Source organism: Serinus canaria, chromosome 5 (assembly GCF_022539315.1).
Source record: "Serinus canaria isolate serCan28SL12 chromosome 5, serCan2020, whole genome shotgun sequence".
Lineage (NCBI taxonomy): Eukaryota > Metazoa > Chordata > Aves > Passeriformes > Fringillidae > Serinus > Serinus canaria.
Window position 1 is genome coordinate 7,793,773 of NC_066319.1, and position 23,711 is coordinate 7,817,483.

General features: G+C 40.5%; 2 protein-coding genes across 3 annotated transcripts in view; one reads left to right on the plus strand and one right to left on the minus strand.

Annotated features, from left to right (window-relative positions):
* PPFIA1 (PTPRF interacting protein alpha 1) overlaps nt 1–23,711 on the plus strand; it is a 503,873-nt gene that overhangs the window by 170,839 nt on the left and 309,323 nt on the right. The window lies entirely within an intron of this gene.
* SHANK2 (SH3 and multiple ankyrin repeat domains 2) overlaps nt 1–23,711 on the minus strand; it is a 259,058-nt gene that overhangs the window by 87,271 nt on the left and 148,076 nt on the right. The gene's annotated exons all lie outside the window — the stretch shown is intronic.

Genomic DNA, 23,711 nt, shown 5'->3' on the forward strand with positions numbered 1-23,711 from the left:
TTTCAGCTACTGTGGTTTTAAATTTTAGCTGCTATAATTTAAAAAATATTAATTAAAGAAATGCAAAAGTTTAGAGAGAATTCCTCCAATTAGCTCACAGGAGTCAACATTTGTGTTCTAGGGAAACAGAAGGGTTTGTGGTTTGGAATTTTTTTAACTATGAAAAGCCACAGCTCAAGTGTTAAAATTTTTATGACATTCTTGAGTCCACGACTCAGTTGAAGACTAAAGAAAATCTTGTGCCTGCAGAGGCCCAAAATATCTTCCCATTAGTGCTTGAACACTCTCCTTCGAGTGAGCAGTTAGTCCTGAGGGCTTTAAGAGGAAATTTATGCTCAGGTATCAGCAATTCATCAGCTATTCTATTTGGAATAATCATCTTGCCTATTTACAAAAGCAATGAGTTAAGCTGCATTTCCTGGGAATGCAGTAGAAACAAACAGCAGGAAGTTTCCATACTCAAAAATCCCTGACTGTGCCACAGATCTGAAAAATTATATTTTAGTCTGCATAACCAGAGAAAAACCTAAACAGGACCCAACAACTGCTGTCTCCAGATATTCTGGCCCCATTGACCTCCTGCCTTGCCATCTTGACCCCTCATCTTCTGCTGCAATGTGCCGAATGTGCCACCTCTCTGCTATTTTTGCTTCAGAGCTGAGCTAGGAACCTTTGTTTTTTGGGGGGGGGGGGGGCAGCAGGGGAAGAAAAAAGCCCAATCCCAAATTCATCTGTATTTATAACTCCATATTTAATTTTTCTTTGAAGAAATCTTGTGTCAGTGCCTTGCTGAGGTGTGGGGTGGGACAAGCTCTCTATCAACAAGAGATAGATTGAGGGTTTCCCATTTACACATTTACACAGCCTCTTGCCATGATTGCTGGGGATGTCTTTACTGAGCAAAGAGACTCAATTGCTTCTTCCACTGAGCCTGAAAGAAGGAAACCAGCACAACTCTAACATCTCTTCAGAATTTTCTCAAGGACCCTGGTCTTTACTGGCAGGAATGACTCTCTTTTAAAAAGAATTTCAGAAAAAAACAACTCTGATTTGATTTGGCAGGGGAATTACTTTTCAGGGTTAATTACTCTGGCAACAGATTTAAATAGATAACCATCCATTTAGCAGATTTAATGACTAAAAAGAACTCTCTTGTTGAAAGATGACAGGGAGGATTTTGCATTATTGCAGCTCCAAGTATTATCAGTAAGTTAACCTGGAAAATAGCTGGGCTGTCATTCCAGTTTGGCAAAAATTTAAAAAAAAAATAGAAAAAATCACCAGGATCACCATTACAGGATCACCAAACTAATTACAGCTGTGAAGGACAGCAAGCACTGGGTAACCTAGTGGCAAACATCACTGAGCAAAGCAAAAAGAGCTCAGGCCCAGGGGCAGAGGAGGGCTGGGGGTGGGAACAGCACGGGGAACATGCTCCAACCCAACCTCCAAGGAGAAGAAGAGAGATCCCAGATCTCTCCTGACACTCAGAGCTCTTGTGTGAGATGGGCCTGAGGGACACATCCCTGCTCTGTTCTCCTTCTCTCCCTGCCTGCTGTAGCAGCTCAGAGCAGCAGCTCCATGGATACCTCAGGTTTTAGCTGAGATTCAGATTTCAGATCCTGTACTGCTTTAGTGTGTACTTCTGAGTTTTCTATTAGGGGATGGTAAGCTAGAAGACAGAGCAGGGAGACAAAACAATTCCTTCTCTAGCTTGGGACCAAGGACAAAAAATACAAGTTTCAGGCCAAAAGCACAAACCACATGGACTGAAGAGAGACAAACAAGAAGGATGGGACTTCATAACCTAAAGCTGTAACTGGACAATTAACTCCAATATGCAAATGGGCCAGAACTTATAAAAGTGAGAGACTCCATAACCAGGTGTCCATTTTGTGACCATTTTGGGTTCATCTTAGGTGTAGCTCTGTCTGGGCTCTTGTACTGCCCACGGTGGTCCATTGAGGCCTTTTAATAAATCCCTACTTTATTCTTTAACTCTGCCTAGCCTCTGTTCTAGGTCAGCCTTCTCAAGGCATCAGTTTCTGATGACCAAGAGCCTGTCAGACATCCCAGTCCCCAGCCCGGATCCACAGCAGTGTCAGACCTCACGGAACATTTTCAGGTTCTCCAGGGAATCCCCCCACAGGAGTATTTTAAGCACACACACCTCAAAGGACCATCCTTGCTCATGCTCAGGAGGAAGTTATCCTGAGTGAGAGGGCAGGCTCAGGAGGAGAGTGTGTGCCTTGGGCTTTGCTCTCCTCATGGAGGGTTAGGCTTGAGCACCGAGTGAGCATCAGCTCTTAGCATAGACACAACCAAGGGAGGGTTCTCCAAGGAAAGCACAATTTTCACCTTAATCCAATTTAGAATGTGGCCTGAGACACTCTAAGAGAGGCTGCCTCCACCTCAGAGAATTTCAACACAAAATGCATTAAAACAAAGCAGGCATTGGACCACAGGCAGCCAAATAAAATCCTGCTGGGTTGGACGGTTCTCTGTTTTGGAAAGAAAATATGGGATGCTCCTGCACTCTAGGCTCTCATGGAAAATCTAATTCCTCAGGTAACCCAAGCAGAACACTGGGAACTCTGCCTTTTAAGAGGGCACATCTGGTCTACAAAAGAAGCTTAACCCAGGAATTACAGGGTAAATCAAATAAAAATATTTTTTCACTTTGCAAAAACTTGTTCAGAGTGACCAGGAAGCTGGAACTTGCATTGTGCACTTAACAGAGCACAAGCAGAAACTAAAAACTACAGGTGTGTAAACCTCAGCAATATATTTATTTGGGAAAAATACCCAAGAACTAGTCATATAGAATTTGAGCTAACTATGGTCTTTGGCAGCTCTTTGTATTGAGCAGGTTAAAAGTAATACCTTACACTATTCCCAACAAGTAACCTTTTATACAAGAAGCAGAAGTTCATTGTTTGACACTTCTGGCTGCTTTATCTGAGCCTCTCAAAATCTATTTCTTTTTAGAGGTGTCTTTTTTTTTCCCTTGTGCATGTTAAATCTAATAAAAACAATAATTTTATATTTATGAGGAAAAATACCATCAAATCAGGCTTCTGTTGACCTCAACTACTTTCTCCAGCTCACTAATAACTGTATATAATGCAATAATCATAGGGACTTCATTTGATAGTGGCCAATAATATTATAAAACTAAAATAATTATTAGCGTTACTGATTGGGAGAATGCAATTAAACCTCTGGATATTTGATCAGATTAGCAAACCAAAAGAAAGTCAAAGCTCATTCAAATAATATTTATCAGAGTTTGCTTCCTACTGCTCTGATATGATGGATGTTGAATCAAGGCTGTATCATCAGCTCCTGGTCTGCATTCAGATTTAAGGAAGAAAACAAAAATGTTTATCATCATGGAAAAAGCAGATCCCATATAATGCCAAGCATGGCCAATATAAACACAAGATTTACATAGCATAATAATCCCTTACAGATTTTTGTGCTAGGAGACATTCCAATGATGGAATAAGCATGTTAAAAATACAGCCTGTCCATTCTCTGAGCAGCCAAGGTGACCAAGCCCTGTGTTTGGGAGGGAATGATGGAAAGGATCCATGGCAAGGTCCTGAGCACTCTCCCCACAGCAGCTGGCAGTGCTCTGGGGAGGTGGAAGGGATAGAAGACAAACAGCCTTGTTCCTGTCACATTCCCCCAGTGCCAAGCTGAAACACAAAGCGAAAGGTGCAGCCTTCCCAGAGGTGTTACAAGTGTGGGAGGCAAACTTTCTAAAAATTAAGGCACTAGATACTAAATAACAGGCTGCACACAGAAAACCAGCAATAAATCCCACTTGTTCATTAAGTACAGGCTAATTTCAGATCTTGTAAGTGACTTATGGATAGGTCATGTATGTAAGAGCTTATAAAGGACTTCAGACTGATTTTTTCAGCTGGGCTTGGCTATCAACACTTCCCATATGCCTTAGAGACATTTGTCTTTCACTTCAGGCTACTACCACATTTTGGTCTAAGATCCCACATTTGCTACCCCAAAATCCTCTTCTCAATTTTTCAGTGGCTGTGGGCCTCCTGTCACCTTGTTGTCAGCAGTTCCCACTTCAACTGCTGTTCACTGAGAGAGTAAAATCCAAATGCGCTTTGCTAAAGCAAAACTTTTAAAATACACCGTGAACTTTTGTGATCTTTGCCTTCTCCAATGTGCAGATACAAAAATGTAGGTTCTGGTGAGAAACTTCTATTTCATCCTTAAAGAAGCTGTATGAGGTAAAATAGGGTAAATAAAGTTGTTACTACATTGTCTGTCATTGTATGGCTCATCTAAAAATGGTTATTCCACTCCAAAGTTGTGCTGATGACCTCATATACAAATGAAATATCTGTCCCATTATTGTCATAGACCAAAAGCAGCCAACATACAAACCTCAGAGCTCTGAAATAACAATATTGGCCCCTTTGCCCAGCTAATTATGCCGTTAAATGAATCATTTTTTGTCTTCTTCAGGTCCTTTTACATGGAAAACCATGAAAGAAAAGCCTTATAAGTTCAAGATACATCTCATTTTATTTCTTTTAAAAAATCTAAGCAGACAAAGCATACACATGCACATAAACTCTAAAATGAGTCACATAAAGGTAATAAAGTTCATACAGCAAGGAGCTTAATTGAATTAATGGGACAACTTTGCCTTCTGCATTTCTGATGTTGAACCAGAAAAAGCTGAGTGTTGAAAAGTGGGAAAAGATGGTAATTGGAATAGTCAAAGCAAATGCCACAGTACAAGTGTTTCTAAATTGTTTCTAGTCACTAACATCTATGAGGGAGAAAAAAGCTGAGGCACACTGTGCCACCAGTGAATTGCATTGAAACTGCAAAACAAATGCTATTTAACATTAACAATCCTGATAAAATCTGATTTTAGCAGATATTTAAACTTCTGATAAAGTATCCCTGCCAACCACAGAACTCAAGTGGTGTCTTGCAGTTATCTTTTATGAGGCAGGATATTGCTTACTAAGTAGGTTTAATAATTCTTATACACACCTTTTTTTTATCCATATTAGTATTTTCTAAAAAATATTACTTTTTAAATGCTTTCAGTGAGAAATAGTATCTCCACAGCTAATGTGACTTCAGTGATAACAGTTTGCTCTGCATTTCACATTTTCACTCAATTGCAAAATTGGTGCTCTTTCAATAAAAGATGTCTATCAGTTGCAGTCTTTAAAAAACACACCAGGAAAATTTAAATTATAGCAGGAAGCTGAACTTGACATTAACCTAGATCTGTTTTGTGAAAAAATACATGGAAATAATTATGGATGTTATATAGATAAGCCTACCTTTCAAGATATTAGTTTTGGAGGGTGTTTTTGAAAAGTGAAATTTAATTTCATAGATCACTAATTAAAGGAGGAGACATTTGGAAAGTACCTGGAAATCAAGAGTTTGTCTCTGAAAAGCTGAGAAATTTATGCTAATAAATAGAAACTCAGCCAATAGAACAGTAAAATAATCAGAATTCAACTACATCATGTACCACTAAAACAAGTGGTCCGTGTGGAAAAAAAATCATTGTTTGCTATGAAACTGGTAGTGAAAGCTGAGTCCAAAATGAAATCATAGCATCACAGGATGATTTGGGTTGGGAGAGACCTTTAAAGCTCATCCAGTTCCACAACTGCCATGGGCAGGGACACCTTCCACTATCCCAGGTTGCTCCAAGCCCCATCCAACCTGCCCTTGGACACTTCCAGGGATGGGGCAGCCACAGCTCCTCTGGGAAATCCATTCCAGGGCCTTCCACCCTCTCAGCAAAACCTTTCTCCATCACATCTACTCTGAACCAAACCTCTTTTAGTTTAAAACCATCCCCCCTCGTCCCCCACTAAGAAATCTGTCCCCATCTTTCCATCAGCTCCAGTTAAACACTGGAAAGCCATGGCAGGGTCTCCCTGGAGCTGTCTCCTCTTCAGGCTGAGCAAGCCCAGCTCCCTCTGAGCCTGTTGCTGGAGGGACACTCATCCATTTGGTGACAGCTTCATTCCCAGTGCCAGCGTGGGGGTGGAGCAGGGAAGGAGTGGAGCAAGGAGCTCCAGGTTGGCAGCACGTTTTGCATCTCTCCCTGCAGGAAGCACCAGGGCAGGAGAGAAGCACGTTTGAGTTTCCTCACTGCTCCCTGCAGTGCCAGCCCTGGAGCTCTCCCCATCCCTCACAGCAAGGCTTGGGGCACCCCAGGAGCCAGCAGCTTTCCCTCTCCTGCTGCTACCCAGAGCTAGAGAGAATGAACTGCCTTTTTTCCTGCAGTACACAGAAAATATTCCAGAGGAAGAAAAGGAGAAAGCTTCATCTGTATTCACAAAAAGAGAAAAAAAAAAAATATATATATAAACACACATACAGATATATATATCTATCGATCTATCTCATATTCTCAGGATGGAGATATAATTGTGGAATGGGTGGGATGCAGTTAAAATCTCTTTGTCAAGCATACAGTAAAAAATAATAATAATAAAAAAATATATATATTCATAGAATTATAGAACCATCCAGGTTGGGAAAAGACCACCAAGTCCAGCCATTCCCCAGCACTACAAGGCCACCACTAACCCATGGCCCCAGGTGGCACATCCACACAGCTTTTGAATCCCTCCAGGCATGGGGACCACTGCCCTGGGCAGCCTGGACCAGGGCTGGACCATCCTTTCAGTGAAGAAAATTTTCCAAATATCCAACCTAAACTTTTCCTGGAATAATTTGAGGCCATTTCCTCTCTAATGTGGTGGGACCATCTTGAAAACAATGTATTGGGTATGCACCAAAAGCTGACTGTGTGCCATTTACGTAACAATAAAAAATGAACAGAATAATAAAAAAGGAACATAATAATAATAATAATAATAATAATAATAATAATAATAATAATAATAATAATAATAATAATAATAATAATAATAATACATTTGTACTGAATAGTAATATTAATTATGATCTGAAAGAGGCTAATCACAGGAGCTAGTACTCATGAAGGGCTGTCAGCACATTGATGTTTCTGCAGCATGATCTGCCACATTTCCCTACCCAGAAGCTTTTACTTCATTTTAGAAAATTCCAGTTGGAGAAGGCAATTAAATCTGTGATATAAACATATTTCAGTGAGTTTGTTGGGTTGAGTTATTCAGAACACTAAAGCAGTACCTCTGGTTTGAATAGCACTGTGTCAGTGCTATTCTGGTTTGATAGCACTGACACAGAAAGTGTCTGTAAAATGGGAGTAGAGTCATCTGCTATTAATGTGTGGTCACTACCAGAACTCATTCATTGGAGACTTTTTAGAATTTAGGAAGGAAAAAAGGGAATAAATGAAGAAAAGCAAGGCAAACCTTACAGTACATGTCCCAGCATCATCCACAAGCCTGACAATTTAGGCCTGGGGAAAAGAAACAGTGGCAAACTAACAACCAAAAAGCAAATTCATGTTTGTTCCCTCTCCTTTCCTCTCTTTATAGCTCTTCATGCCCCCTAAGAAAAGTCTCAAGCTTTTAATCTCAAAACACTTCTTCAAAATTTTAATACCCCAAATCAACAGTCACACAAATGACTACACAAATTATACCATAAAAAGAAAAAAATTCTCTTAGGTTACTAGGTTCTGTAGCAAAAATTTCATAGATTATAATTCCCTTCCACAAAGAATTCCAAATATTCTGCTGGAATTAAACTGGGGGAAGTGGATTGCTACATTCCTGAAGCTTTTAAACAGTTGGAATGGGTCCTAAATGAAACATAATACAGCAAATAACAAAATGATGAGCTTTCTCAGAAGGACAAGGACTGCAAATATACATTATTACCTTTTACAAGAAGATGTTTCCTACATATATTGCTAGTTTTGCAATTTGATAAAGCAGCTGGGGAGAAATTATATTAAACATATAAATTTTCTTTCTTTGTTGTATATTGATTGCAATGAATTAGATTCAATCTACAGCTACTTTGTTTTGGTTTTGAGAGCTTGTTTGGAATCAGTTGGCTGCAAAAATACCATTTTGCCAAGCCCCACTGGCACAGACAAGGGAGCAGAGTCGATGAATACGTGAAGAGTTATTTTGGCAAAATGACTGACGTGGGCAGCTGATGGCCCAATCCCATCTCCCACCCGCGGGGATGGCTGCTTCCTGCTGGCAAGGGCCACCTCCAAGGCAGCTGGGGCCTTTTCCAGCAAGGGGCAGGTGCCAAGGCTGGGTGGGAAGGGGTGCAGGGCTGCCTGACCATCCCTGTCCCCGCCGGGTTCTGTATCCTGGTTGCACATCCCGGTATTTCTCACAGTTGCTTGGAGACAGTTGCTGTGTTACAAGTCAACTGGAGCTGTAAAACAGCACCACGGGCACAGATTGGTGATACTCTGTCAAGGGGGATCTTGTACTTGCTGACTGCTCACAGCTCTCTCCTTGCTCTTGAAGATGCAGAGATTTAGGTATTTCGGGGGGAATGACTTAGGAAGGTTTCTGTCCTCACTGATACATTTGTGATCAGTGTTTAATACCAAATTAAACCTTCTGAAACTGCACTGATTATTTCCCAGTGTTGAATTTTGCTCACAGCATTTTTCTAGTGGCACAAAAAAAATTTGGAGATTGTCATTATACAGGACGAGAGAAATATTTCACACACTTGCTGAGCAAATAAAAGCCATATTTTAATAATTAGTAGATGCATTTTGATCTTGCTCAATAATAGGATATATGAAATACATTTCCTGCTATGCATATGAATCTGTTCCATGTGATAGAGCTACCTGATGTGAAACATGAAGAATTTAATTTACTGCCACCCTTTCTGTCCCTTAGCAGCTTATCCTCACTAATATTTCTGACATCTTTTGCATTTTGCATGCATGTATTTTAAGCCAGCCATGAAAGAGAGGCACAAATACATTCAACAAACAGAAAGCAGAAATACCAGGATCCCTGAGTCCTCTGCAAAGCTGCTTTCCAGCTGGTCAGCCCCAGCACATCCTGGTGGGTGCCCAGGGGGATTCCTCCCCAGGTACACTTCCTCTGACATACTCAACATTGGCATCTCCTGCTCTTCTAGTCAAGCTCCAAATGCTTTACTGGTTCTGAATTATGCCTAAGATCCTATATCTGACCATGGCTGTACAAATTTAACAGGACAGCTCACAGAGCACAGCCCTCAAAAACTGTGTTCCTTTTCCCTGTATTTTGAAATAAGTCCATTAATCTCTACCCTTTTTTTCTTATCCCAGGAGGTCCTTTTCTCTTACTACACAATAAGCTGGTTTTCAAGCACGTCTTTCCCAATGTCCAAATGAAAGCTGAGACTGCCAAGGCAGTTATTCATACAACCACCAATTTCTTCCAAAAACATGACATCCCATTTTGGAATCACTAAAGTTGGAAAAGCCTTCCAAGATCATCAAGTCCAAACTTCGACTGAACACTGCCATGCCCCTGAACCATGTCATGAAATGCTAAATTCTGGCTTCTGAAGGCTGCTGGGTTTTTTTAATCTCTTTTCTAGCAATTCTAATCTTTCTGACACCAGCACCAGCTCTCCAGCTGCGGGAACATTCCTAACTCAATTCTCAGGTTGTTTCTCTAACTGTCCTGAGGAAGCAGCTGCATCCCAAACTCCTCCATAGTTGGACTATGACTAAGAAGGCTCTCTGACGTTTCCATCAATAACATTCTCTTTCAACACTGCTGCCTTTTAAAGGTCCATCATCCTTCAGGTCTGCTGACCTCTGGCAGACCTCCCTGTTTCTGGCACATTTGAAAGAAAAACATCCATCATCAGATTTTTATGCCTTTGGCTGCTTCTTCCCTGAAATCTATTTTGGTGAGCCATACAACAGACTTTTAACTCTGCAGGGTTAAAGTCTTTTCTCCCCTGTTCATATTTCCAGTTTTAAACTAAGGCTTCCTAATTCTTGGTGACACTGTTTAGAAGCCATTTAACAACACTGTCTTTTTGGTGGCTGCACTCCTAATAGACAAAAAAATAAGGAAGGAAATAAAAAAAACAATCAGATATCTTTTGTTTTAAAAGGTGTCTAAGGCAGGCTGTGTAGAAGGATGCTAAATTTCCTCAGAGAAAAAAAAATACTTGGAGAACCAAAGAAAACCCTGTTTAGCTTAATTCAGAAGAATGTTTTAATTTTGCAAATGAGGTATTGCTCTGGAATTGTTCAATTTTTCATCCTTGAGTTTGTTGCAGCAAGGGTTATTCTGCCACATGCTGGGTCAGGCTTTCTGCAGAGCCATCAATCCACATAAAGTGTATCCAGACAGCTCCTTGGACACCAACCCAGGACAATTTTGAGAGCTCTCAGGAGCTGACCTGTGTCTCTCACTAAACTGATGAGGCAGCCCTTCTCTGTGGAGCCAATTCTTTGCAGAAATCTTTCTCTTTTTTTTTTCCTGCTACTTTTCTGCATCCCAGAGACCACCAGCTCAGTCCTTCTAGAATGGATGGCTTGGAGCAGCCAAATTTCTTTTCAGACCAAGCAAACTCAGTGCAATTTATCCAAAAGACCATTGATGGAATTAGGATATTTTAGTGACAAACTGAGTCACAAACGCACTATTCCCAACCCTTCATTTATTAGGTCATATAACAGGGAAGGAATTTGATCGTAACATTATAACACAGCTGTTTTACTTCAGATGTGGAACAAGGCCAAGGAATGGATAATTGTGCTGCTTCAATTAGTGGTGACTGGAGAGCTGGTGAAGTGGCATTGTTTGCTGCCAGGCAGGAAGCCCAGGGAAGCTCATTAACCAGCCCGAGGCCGTGAAGGGCTGGGGGGGCTGATCTTCAACAGGCCATGGCAGGTGGCAGCACAGCAACAGCAGGGACCTTCCTTTCCCTGCACACTGAGCACAGTCAGCAGCAGCTCAACCTAAAATCAGCATTTCCCAGGAAAAAACCTGCATCTTCCAGCCAAAGGATATTGGGCAAAATTGTCTGGCCCTGTGTAGAGATCTCAAAGAATCACGGAATCATAGAATGGTTTGGGATGGAAGGGGTCTCGAAGGTCATTTAGTTCCAACTCCCCTGCCATGAGGGAGATGCTTCCACTAAACCAGGAATCTGATGAAGATTCTCATAATCAGCCTTTGTGGTCTTCTGTTAATTTCCCTGGAAATTCAATCCCATGTGCTTCTCCTTTTCTGTTCGTTTCCCTCCATTAGAAGTGTTTATTCATCCCTCCTCTGCCCTGCCTTTATCAAAATACAGTCAATTCTATCCCCACGGTAGTGATATGCTGTCAGTATTTGAAAGATGTTACCACAACTCAGCTGTCCCCAGCCCCCAGCTCTTGGGGCAGGATTAGGGTCCTCTGGAAGTCACTCCCTGCAGAAGTTGGGAAGGTTTTGCCTCAGCCAAGGAAAAAAGCTCACAGTGCTGTATTATACTGCCACAGCAAATCTCTCCCTTGTAGGAGCCAGACAAGGATGGAGAAATGTTGTCAGCATTAACCACCATGGTTGCCATTCTTATTTGACCTTGGGAGTGAAGGGGAACAGGGGAAAACAACGAATCACTCTCTGTATTTTTCAAACTGCTGGAAAAAAATTGTCAGAGGGAGAATCATATCATCTTCCTTTTTTATATTCTCACCTCCTTAGAAAGCTTATTCATATCTCTGTCTCTATTTAGCTCCCTAACACGTACACATTGGTGCATTTTTGGAGGGGCACAAGGAAGAGGGGGGCAGGGGAGGCTCTGCTCCCCAAAATCACCCTCCCGGCTGGCTGAGAAATCAAAGGGTTAACAGTATTATTATTATCATTCCTCACCACTTGCATTACTCAGAAAAATCCCAGCAGGCTGCCAAAGCTGCCACAAAACATGAACAGCCTGAAGAGATGGATACATATGGTGGCTTAGGCAGCTAGATCCAGCTCAGGCTCCCACTGCCACGAGGAAAGCTCAGAGAAGAGGGATCTCTCCAGACCACAGCCCCAGGAACGCCTGGAAAACGTGACAGCCCTCCAAGGAGTTGGACTGGCACTGTTCTGTTCCAGCTCTCACAGTGTTACTGGGTTCTGAAGTTTATTTGGGGATTGAAATGAGGTGCAGAATTTGGACATCTCTGCTTAAACCACGGGGTTATTTGCAGTCCCTGACAGAGGAATCCGAGGGGGGATCTGGCACTAACATGAGGATGACAAGGCATGGAGCAATGAGAATGCTACAAATGCAATCAATGGAGCAATGAGAATGCTACAAATACCATCAATGGTTTCACCTTTTTAAGAATTCCTCCAAAAGTGAGGAATTTAAATAACCAAAATAATTTTTAAAAGACGGGCCAGGCTTTCCAGATGTTCAACTGCTGGATTTATGCTTTTTCCCACATATAAACATTATGTTACCAGCCTAACTCCCATTTTTTACTGTTGATAATCTGTTGATAATCTGAGTGATTCAGTGCCTTGATATAAAGCCATAAATCTGACAATTTTCAAACATTCAATTTTTCAAAACATGTACTGCCATTGCCCTCCTACTGGTATTTATGTGGAAACACATGGACTGGATTTATCCAGCCCAATTTATATTCCTGCCCAGAGTGTCCTTTGAGCATTTGTGTCTCTAACCTGGAACAACCAGGCCCTTGTTTTGTGCCCAGCTGTGACCTGAAGTCCTTAAGACTAAAATAACTTCTACAAAATTTCTGAGGAAAAAAAATTCAAAGTCACTATTTTATTTTGATTTACATAGCTCTGAGTCTTTATTCCTTCTGGAAATAAGTTGCCATGCATTTTCTACCGTGCACAGTAAGTTTAGTAAACATTACATTTTAAATGAGGCTCTGTAATTCCAAGTTTAAGTCTAACCTTCTTCCTTCAACCACTCCTAATATATCCTAAAATCCCAAGAGAGCCATTCAGCAAAGGTGTTGTTAACTTGCAAATACAAAGTTGATCCTCAGGTTGATATCTTAAAGCTTTATTCTGCATCACAAAACATCTCACAGTCTGTTAAACCATTGGATCAAAATGTCTCAGTAGGCCAATAGCATAAAAAAACCAATTTGTAATCACTTTTTTCTCATTTTCTTGTCTTCTCCTCATCTCTTTCAACTTTTGAGATTACATTTGTAAGAGTTTTCCTTCCTGATTTATTTTTCCTCATTAGCAAGAAGATTGACAAATGAAGAGAAGAATGCTGGGATTACATTTAATCTATTTTTGGTCTCTCTGCCTTTCTGATAGCAGCTCATCCACTACTTGGAGGATCTTACTCCAAATCAGAATGACACACTCAAAGCTGAACTTATCAAAAGATGAGCAGAGGGCAGCGAGACTGGATCTTACAAAACTTCGTAAATACAGATTATCTATACTGAAAGCATCAAATAAAATCAACCCCTTCTTGTGCTAGAAGCAGACAGGGCTTGCAGGGAGGAGGAGCATCCTTTGGGAACGGGTTATTGAGCCCAAGCTTGCACACATCACTCCAAACTCCACATTAAGCAAATTCTCAAGTCCACAGACTAAAGATCTCATTTTATATTTAGTATATGAAGGATCAGATGGGCAGGAACCTTCCCACAACTACAGACCAAGTGATTTTTTAATGTCTGTCACCGTAACAGGGCAGTTTTCAGAGTAAACTTTGTGCTGAGAGAGTTCTCAGTGTGCACGGGAGAGAACAGGAACCAATGTGAATCAAAACTAATTAAAATAATAATTCAAAAGAGACACTTCTCCCAAAGACATCACTGCAGAACAATAAAGAAATTGCTGTGCAAACATAGCATATTTTATTGAAGACAGCATTTCTTTACTCAGATCCCTATGGGCTGGAAACCAAAATCCAAACAGGAAGAAAAATGTTCCTTGTCTATAGAATATGATAAAATTGAGATATTAGAAGGGAAAAAAACAAAACCAAAAAAATACCAAAAGCAAAAAACAACAAACCCCTGATATTCTCCCATGGAGACAAATAAGAAAAAGAGTTTTCTAAATGTGGATTTGCACATTTCATACCAATTTGAAAGTTAAAGCTTAGAACGGGTCATACAGCTCCCAAAAACTGCTGTCATGTCACTGATCTGTGCTGATTATGAGTAACTGTGTTAAAACTATCTGGGTGGATAATTGCCTGGCAGCAAGAGTTTTGCATATAAGATCGTCACTAAAAAAAAAAATTAAAAATAAACAACTTTTACATTTTACTACATCAAAAGGTCTTTAGAAATATGTAAATTGGATTAATGACATTCATTTGTACATTAAAAGCAGCAAAACAGAAAATATAAAACTGCTTAAAATATCAAATGTTTTTTATTATTCAGAGAGTCAAGCTGAAGCTTCAATAGTAATCCAGCAATTAGATATGGGTTAGTATGCAAAGGAAGCAGGAAGTTCACTCATTAAAAATTCCTCTGTAATGTCAGGAAGGTGGCAATATTCCTGTGTGGAAAACCTATTCTTGGTGACTTTTACAACAGTGTCAAATATTGTACCAGTTCCATTTTTATATTCCAAACCCTTACCTGTTTTCTAAGGCTAAAGACAGGAATTTACCCATTACATAATCCCTTCACAGAAGGAAAAACCTATCCAAACAATCTTCTTATTCCAGCAACAGTTAATATTAACATTAAAATAGTCATCTATTGGGATAACTCCAACACTAATCTACCCAAAATGAATCAAACCTTCATTTCAATCGCCTTGAAATACGACAAGAGAAAGTCAGTGCCTGAATGACAAGATTTAGTGTGGCTGCTTTAGGAGCATTTGAATGTTCAGAGAGGATCCAGCCACAGCCATGGGAAGATTCATCCACCATGGGAATGTTCTGAATCCAGCATTTTCAGTTCCAGTGAGGCAGCTGAAACATGAGCACATTGATAAGGCAACTGCAGAAAGCTGGAACTGCCTCAGAACAGAATCCTAAACTCCTGCAAGTTATCCCAACTTCTTTGTGAGGACAGAACCAGAGAACGGTTTAGGTTGGGAAAACCCTCAAAGATCACTGAGTCCAACCACTAACACAGCACTGCCAAGGCCACCACTGACCCACGTCCCAAGTGTCACCTCCACACGGCTTTTAAGTCCCTCCAGCAATGGTGGCTCCACCACCGCCCTAGGCAGTGCTCCAGGCCCTTCTTTCTGGGGAGATATTTTGCCTAATATCCAATCCAAACCTGCCCTGGTCCAACTTGAGGCCATTTCCTCTTGCCTTGTTCCTTGGGGGAAGAGGCAGTGGCTGTCAGAGCCTTCAAATGGCAGCAGCTGCCCAATCTGGCATTATTTGCTACAATTCAAGGCACGGGCAAGTTTCTTTACTGTCAGAGCTGCCAAAGGGAAACACCAGGTCTCAGGCCTGAGGTTTTCACACTTTACACGTGGAACAGGACCCATCCAGAGAAAACCGCCTCGATCAATCCCTTGGGGAGACCAAATATGAACGAATTCAGGCACCCAGGTTTGGGACCATACCATGAGAAAGGAGCAAAAGAACCAAAGTTCTGAACAGCACTTCTGCAGAGGTTTGCTTGGGATACAAAGAAGCAGTAAAAGGAGAGTTGGAGATGAATATTCCTAGTCTTTGAGTCTTGGATAACAGCTGCCTACATCATTTCCAGCTCTGAAGAACCACCACTTTTTTAGGTGCCCACATGATTTCTATCAAATATCTCCAAACTATTCTGAAAATGGACAGGGAATTATGGGAACCAAAGGGCTACTCCCAGACAAAACCCATCTTCAATTCCATTCCCAATCTATCTGGTTTTGTACAAGCCAGCTCCAAAATAGGCACAGTCAATAAAGCATATTTAGATATGAAAAGCCCAAGGAACTTTCACAAAATTATTGGATGTTTTGCTGGTCATTTAAAAACAATTTCCTCTTTAATTTAGGAGTTAAAGTGAGCCATAATCATCCCCAGTGTAAATAAATACACCAGATGCAGTTAACAACTCACAAGCCTGTCAGCATTGACCATGGCTTCTCACAAATCTATCTGGTGCTGAAAAGTCACAGGTCGAGTCCATTAAAAACAATAGCAGCTGTTTGGAGAACAGTTCTGGAAGAAGGAATTGCAGTAAAAAATATGGGGAGATTGATGTGGTGAAATAAAAACAGAATTCTTGGATTTTGCTGCTTGTATTATTTTTTAATAAAATACAACACAATCAGCCCAAGACTTTTGTATCTGCTCTGCAGATTTTTGTATGATATTTGTCCAGAACCAACCCTTTTTGTAACAGGTTGTAAATAAACCCTTCCATTACTTCTTTTTATGAACTTCTATGCTTTCAAATTTTCTCTTCATCAGCAAATAAAGGAACACTTGGGTACCTACTCTTATCCGATCATCCTACACACTCATTCTTGAGAAACTTCCATGTATTTGCTAGGACAATTTCCAGTGCTCCTATCAGCAAAGCTCTCAGAGACCTTCAAGTGCAGCCTCATGCAGAACCCAAAACAGAGGAGTCACCACTTGGCCATGAGGACAACACAGGAGAGCCTATTTTGACCATGGAGAAATTATGTTTTTCTAACATGTGAAAACTTTCTACCACAAGATGAGAAGAATAAAAAAATCCACCTCCCCAGACAGCTGCCAGAATATATGAGGCAAAAATGAGGTAATGATAAATGATTATTATCCTTCATTGTTGTATACAAGAGTCTCTGAAGATTCCTTTCAGTGGCACAACAGGATGTAAAATGTTATTTCTAATCTGATTGATTTAAAGTACATTTCAATTTGCTTACTAGACGAATTTGCTGAGCCACACAGTCACAAGGCAGGGGAAATGCTTTGAAAGTAGAGAAAAAAACTAGGCAGGGATTCCTTGGAAAGCCACCTTCTCCCTTACTGGTGTCCTGCAGAGTTGCACAGTGATTTCAGAGCACAGCAGCTCTGAATGGGATGGCCACCATCTATTGGGATAACTCCAACACTGAATATTCCCATGTATTTACCATCAGCCATCACAGCAGGAGAATAGCAATAGGGAAGGAAGCCTTCTCCTGCTTTTTTTAAAAGCAATTAATGGATTAAATCTGAACCCAGTCTTCTGCAGAGGACGCATGCTAGAGATTGGATATAAAAGGAATATTAATCAAAGGAATGCAGAGCTTCTGCTAGATCAGACCCAAAAGTTCAGAATGTCTTCAAATCAAGTGTTTCTGCAGTTCTTAGCACCCACACAGAAGCAGTGGGGAGCCTGCTGTGTGTACCAACATTAGGGATTTATTTAACCCCTCTGAAACCTCGAGAACAGTTTAGGAACCTCATTCCACAGTAAAGGTTAAAAGAGGATGACCCTGAAGAAATCCAACCAAAAACCCCTAAATAAATACAGTACATGTGCACCTACAGAGTTCTCATTTGCTTTTTCCAATTTGGAGATAATAGCAAAGATATATTTTCCTAGTAGGGGCCCATGAGTGAAGCTATTTTTTCAGAAAACTTGAATTTTTGGGAGAGGGAAGGTTACTGCTCATGAAGCCTATGATGATCAGATGTTCCTACTCTTCCTTTTAACCTCTGCACAGACTTGTGGCTCATGAAACACAACCAGCAGGTAAACTGAGCATTTCAGTGTCAAATTGATTGGCAGTCACAGAACAGGAAAAAAAAAACTGTCCATAAACCAAGGAAGAAACCGTGACACACACACGTGATAGTATTTCTCCTGCTTGTAAGATGCATGCACCTCCCCCAGAAAAAGGAAAAACAAAGAAAATAAAGAAGGAAAAATCCCAGATTTTTAGATTAGTTCTGTCCTAAGCAAGAGGAGTTTGTCAGTTCATTCTCCACCATTGGAAACAATTCATCTGCTTTCCCTCACTTGCAGTTTTGCAGTTTTGTAGCAACTGCAATTAAAAGAAACTGTATTTTCTCCCCTTAAATACCAGGCACAAGCAGCGTTTTTCATATAGCTCCAATCCAGCAACCAGGTTTCCATAGTATCCAGAGACTAAAAAAAGCCAACGGCCTTCAGGGAAATTAATTTTAATAGAATGTCTTGTGGTAATTGCCCAACCACACCACAAAAATGGCATTTATTTATTTGGTGTTAGTTTTAATACTTAACCCCAACACCTGAGAGGTGGAAATGGAAGAGATGCATTATTCCTGTGCTATTTGAAGAGAGGCTGGACAGTTTTCTGCACTAGTGAAGACCATCCAGAACTGAGCTTTATGTGAATCACAGGATGGCCAAGGTGGCTGGATGCCACTGGATGCCTTCTAGGTCGCCAAGAACTGGCTATTTATACTAAGCAGCTTAACTTTATATAAATTTGGTATTTTTAGAGGATTTTGTAGTAGGAATTTGGGGAAACAGTGGTTTTCACATTCACTGGGAGTCAGAAAGCTCCCTGTGGACATCTCCACACTCCACACGCAGTCCCACGAGCTTTGGCAGAATCCCTCAGGATAGGAATGTGAGGAAATTCTGCTAAAACACTGCAGCATCCAGGCCAAAATGCCTTAAACTGAAAATGGAGAACTGAATGAACACAGAGTTAGTTCTGCACGTTGCTGCCGTTATCATCACAATGCCTTGCAAATCCTCCTCTCAAAGAGGCACAAAAATGAGCTCTGAGTTTCAAAGAACTACTTTTTAAATTTTGGGGAAGCAGAAGCCCAGAGTCAAGGCTAAAGGAAAATGCTTCCCAGTTCTGCTCACAGCCTGGAAAGCAAAGGGTTTCCATTCTTGTCTGCTCTTTGTTCTTATTTTTAAGCATACAACTCGCTTGTGTGTGAATAACTGAGATCCTTTAAGATTCAAATTATTTTTTCTCTGTCCATTTCCATCTATGTCAAAAAGAAAACAGTCTTAATAAAGCATTTTAAAAATGAACCAAGTTTTTTTTTTTTTTTTAATGATCACACTGGCACATTTGGAACACCATCATTTCCTATGGGTTAGAGGACACATGTGAAAAACAGACAGAAAGAACAATCAGAAACAGCTGTGTACAGTGCGTTTGTGCACATCCAAAGCACTATGAGGGCACAATAATGCCATTAAGGTGCCACCATCCACTAAAAACAAATTAAGAAAAAAACCAAACAAACCCAAAGCCTCAGTTACTGAGTTTAAGTAGTGAGAAAATAAAAGACTTCTCCGTTAAGTGAAAAATTAATTCCCTCGGTCAGATGCTGCACAGATACACCAGGCTGTTCCACACTTGGACCACAGCTGCTCTTTTTCCAAGAGCCCATTGTCCCAACCCTCCAGTACATCTGTAGCTAGGAGAATTCCAAAAGCAAAACAGGAAGAAAGTTTTCTTTGGACTCTGAGAGCTTGCATTTGAAGCAGTGTCAGGGGTTTGCTGGTGCTTAATAGACATAATTTACAGATGTCACCAAGAGGATGACGAGTAACTGGTTAATAGAAATAAGCTTTTCCTCTAATGCTTGGTTAAATCAAACTGTGTGCCATTTAAATATACAGATTTAAAAATAGTGCTGCCCAGCCTGGTGCTATGTACATACATAAAGAATCCCAGAATGGTTTTTGTTGGAAGGAACCAAAGCCCATTCAGTTCCAAGCCCCTGCCCTGGCCAGGAACTCCCTCTCCAGAAGTTCAAACACTGCAGTGCTGTTGCAGCTTTGGCAAACCCCTTGTCATTAAAAAGATGTTTGTAGAGTTGATCCCAACCCAAAGTAGGTGCTGTCTAGGAACAGAGCAGCCTGGCTGTTCTTCTGCCAAACAGGAGGCTCCCTGGCTGGGCAGGAGCAGCAGCCAAGCTGGCAACAAAAAAATCCTCCTGCAAGACACTGAACTAATGTGGACCTGCCTCTGCTGGTCCCCCAGAAAGGCCTAAGAGTGAGAGCTAAATCCAGCCCCAAGAAATGTACTGGGCATATTAGCTTTTCTTTCTTCCTCCTCCACACAGCACTCTTACTAATCACTTCATGGAGCCGGTCTCCATTCTGCCAGGAGGAGAGGAGCAAACTTTCAGCTGCAGCGTGAGAATCCTGGTTCTTACAAAGCCATTAACAAAGCCTCCACTTATTTCCAAGAGAGAAAAAAGTATCATGGTTCTCATGAGTCTGCCCATGAGAAAAATAATAAATAATTTAGATTCCTATCTGGTGGTAGAAGCGAGCAGAGTTCAGGCTAGAAATAAGAGAAAGAACACCCAGGGGGTAATTAATGAAGATTATCAAAGGATGGGAAGGTTTCTCTCTTGCTAAAAGGATTGGAATCAGTAATAGCCAGCTTTGTAAAAGCACTAATTCACCCCATCACTGAATACCAATATAAGGGATAACATTGCTAAAAATATTAATAATTGCTAGAGTTTAAGCTACAACAATAAAGTCCAAAGTTTGCTTCCTACAGCTGTTTTCAAGTTTGTATAAAGTGCTTACGGGAATAAACCCAGTAACCTGTTCCTAAATAGGCTTCATTTGTGAATGAAGGTGGGTTTTTTTTTTAATATTTCAGATTTTTTAAATGCCTATTGCAACTTCTTACATGCAGTCAGAGGAGAGATATCATTAATACAATGATAAAATAATGCTGTAATAAAATGTTTATTTTCTACCCAAAACAAGTTAAAGAAAAGTTTGTACTAGTAAATTGTATAAGCTTTTGAGGATGAAGAAATGCAGGCAGTTATACTACAGATATTTTGCATGTTTTAGTACAAGTACCAGCTGAAGAGTTCTGCAGCAAAATGATGACATTTCTTCTATTACCAGCTCTGGTTTTAATCCTCAAATAACACCTTGAATTTTGCCCTTTTGTTTTTATTTTTTAAATGAATAATTCACCAGATTTGTCTAGTTTACATATTAACTGGAATGTAAATAAGCAGCTATGCTATTCCAAAGACAATAACATTTCAATTTCTCTAGAAAAATAAGAGATTTTATGGCACAATAATGCAAACTGCAATGCCTCATTTAGAGAACAAATGCATTGTTCTGGTAAAATATTGCAGAATTAACTTGGCTTTCTAAGTATTGATAGTGTAACATTATTGTTTGTGTGACAGAGAAAATCCCCACGAGCCACATCAGGCAACACCTGCACAACAGCTGCACACTCATGGGGACAACAAGAACAAATAGTTAGTAATCCACTGGGGGTTAATTTAAAAGACACTCTATATCCTACCACAGTAAAACCCTCCACCGAGCTCTATTCTGAGTCAAAACAGGCCTTCCAGTTTAATGGATTTCTTTACTCAAAAATGGTTAGACTTATGTCATCAAAGCAAATCTCCCACACAGCCCCACCTTCAAGAATTCTTGAAGTCATGTCTCAGGGCAGAACTCTCTGAATTTTTCCAGACTTAAACAGTTACAGTATAGAAATCCAGTCACTGATGAGTTATTAATGACCTACCAAGGAATTAGTGATGGTTGGAATTTTTTAACCCCTTTCTAATGGTGACTGCAGGATTTAGCACTCGGCCTAATATGTTGCTTTACTTTTATCTATCTTTTTAATCAGGCTGATATCAAGATTCAAGAAAACATCAACTAAAATAGTGAAAAATAGCACATAGGGCAAGCTGTAAAATGTCAGCCATAACAACCAAATCATAACCATCCTTGTTTTCTGACTGTTCATCAAAGCTAAGGAAAAAAAAATCACATTGAATTGGCATCTCTTAAATTGCTTATGAAAATCCACATCTATTGACAGCTGCCTCTACCTCACTCCTTCAGCTCTAAAACTACTCTTGCACTTTTCTGGTACATTTGCCCTGTGCTCTATCCAGGAAAGCCACTACACACTTTACAATTTTTATCAAAAAAACCACGGCTGGGTTTGAAGCAAGGAGGACACAAACCACACACTGTCAGAAATTTCCATGGAGACTCTGTGAGATCTGTTTCCAAGGGCAAGTGTAATGTTCATCTCTGAAGTCTCATGTTAAAATTAGTTGTACAGATTGGACAAACCAGGAACTGCACATTTGATAAAAACTCAGTGATATGATACAATGCCAGCTGTTCCAGGCAATCCCTACGCCATTTATCTGCTGGAGCAAAACAGAACCTTTTCTTCCTTTTTTGTATGGATCTTTTTTTTGTTCTGCTCCACATATATCAACCCCAAACATGAATTATTATAATGCCTCATAGCTGATACTGAAGTTTTCCCTCCTCCAGAAGATTCCAGACCATAACTGTACACAAAGAAAGGATGCCCTGTCCTCCTACCCTCCTGCCCTGCAAAGAGAGGATCCATCTCCCTGTCAAACCTGTCTTTCCATAGTGAGGTTCCCCTCATCTCCATGACCCCAAGCCTCCAAACCTCCTCAAGCAAGAATGAAGCATCTGCTCTGCCTCTCATCTTGCCCCCTGCCAAACTGAGCTCTCCCCTCCCTAACATCCAGTGCCTGCCACAAGTGTTAAAAATAGCCTTAATTAGGATCCTGGTTGCCCATTAACTCCTTTATTATTCATGTGACATTTATGATAAATGCCTGATATTACTTACAAATGGTTGAGGTGGCACTTACACACAGAAGCATAAACTTCAGAGTCATGGGAGAAATCATTTAGCAGCAAGGCAGGCTGACTACACCAGGGCATACAACCACTTGCTGGCGTGTAAATTCAAATCTTTTAGTTCAACACAAAAGATAAAGTAGCTTGGCATTCCTGGAAGTGCAGGTGGACTTCTATTTCAACAGTCTTTTGCATCACTGTAAATATCTCTAAAGATGGCTTTCTCCATCCAGCCAGGGCTGTGCACTGCATGTTGTCCATAAAATAGGAAAAAAATCCTGCCTTTCTCCAACAGAAAATTCTCCTGCAACAGCCAAGTTGCCATTTCTCAGGATTATCATAACCTCTTAATTAAGTTGCAAAATTCAGAACGGAATAACCCCAATGAACATAAATTACAAAGAAATGGATTTGATTTGCATGTAATAATGGCTTCTTTCAGAATTAATTACAAATATGCTGGAGTATGGATTAACGTCCTCCTGATTCAGCACAGTATGTGCATGTTTAGCTGCTCTTCTAAGCTAAGGCTAGGAGTAAATTGTCTAGACAATTAATTACAATTCTTCTCTCATTTGCCAAAAAAACAGTAAAGCTTTGTGCAGAGTCAGCTACCCAGCCTTCTTCCACCCCTTCAGAGATCTTAAAAAAATCCATGGGCCTATTTGTCATTCCATAATGAATTAAATTGCACATTGTTCACCATCAATTCTATCTGTGCAATCTGCCAGTACAGACTCTTCACACTTGCCGTGGATTAAAAGCCTAACAAGAAACCCACCTCTAAAAATACAGCCTTGTTTCAAAACCCCACCTAAGAGGAGTAGGGAGAGCTTTGGCAGGATCCCTGCCCGGGGATCACAGCAGCTCCATTTGTAAGCTGGTCTCTAACGCTAAACGCTTCTCCTTAAGTAAACAAACAGCAAGGGAAATGTGCTTGAAGACAGAGATAAAAATGCAATCTATTTACTTTAGAAGCCTGCAAAGCCTGTTCTTTCATGGCTACAGTGTGAGGAAGTGGTGCAACTATTTAAATTCAATCACCATGGGAGTTCAAAGCACGCTCCAAAAAAAGCTGTGTGTTGTACCCTCTCCCGCATGCAAAAGCCACCTCTGCAGAAATAAACATTGTAACACCGGAAGTATTTCACCAAACCATAGATGGGCCTGAACAAGACATCAAATAATGTAAAATCAATAGATCTTACAGACAGGGTTT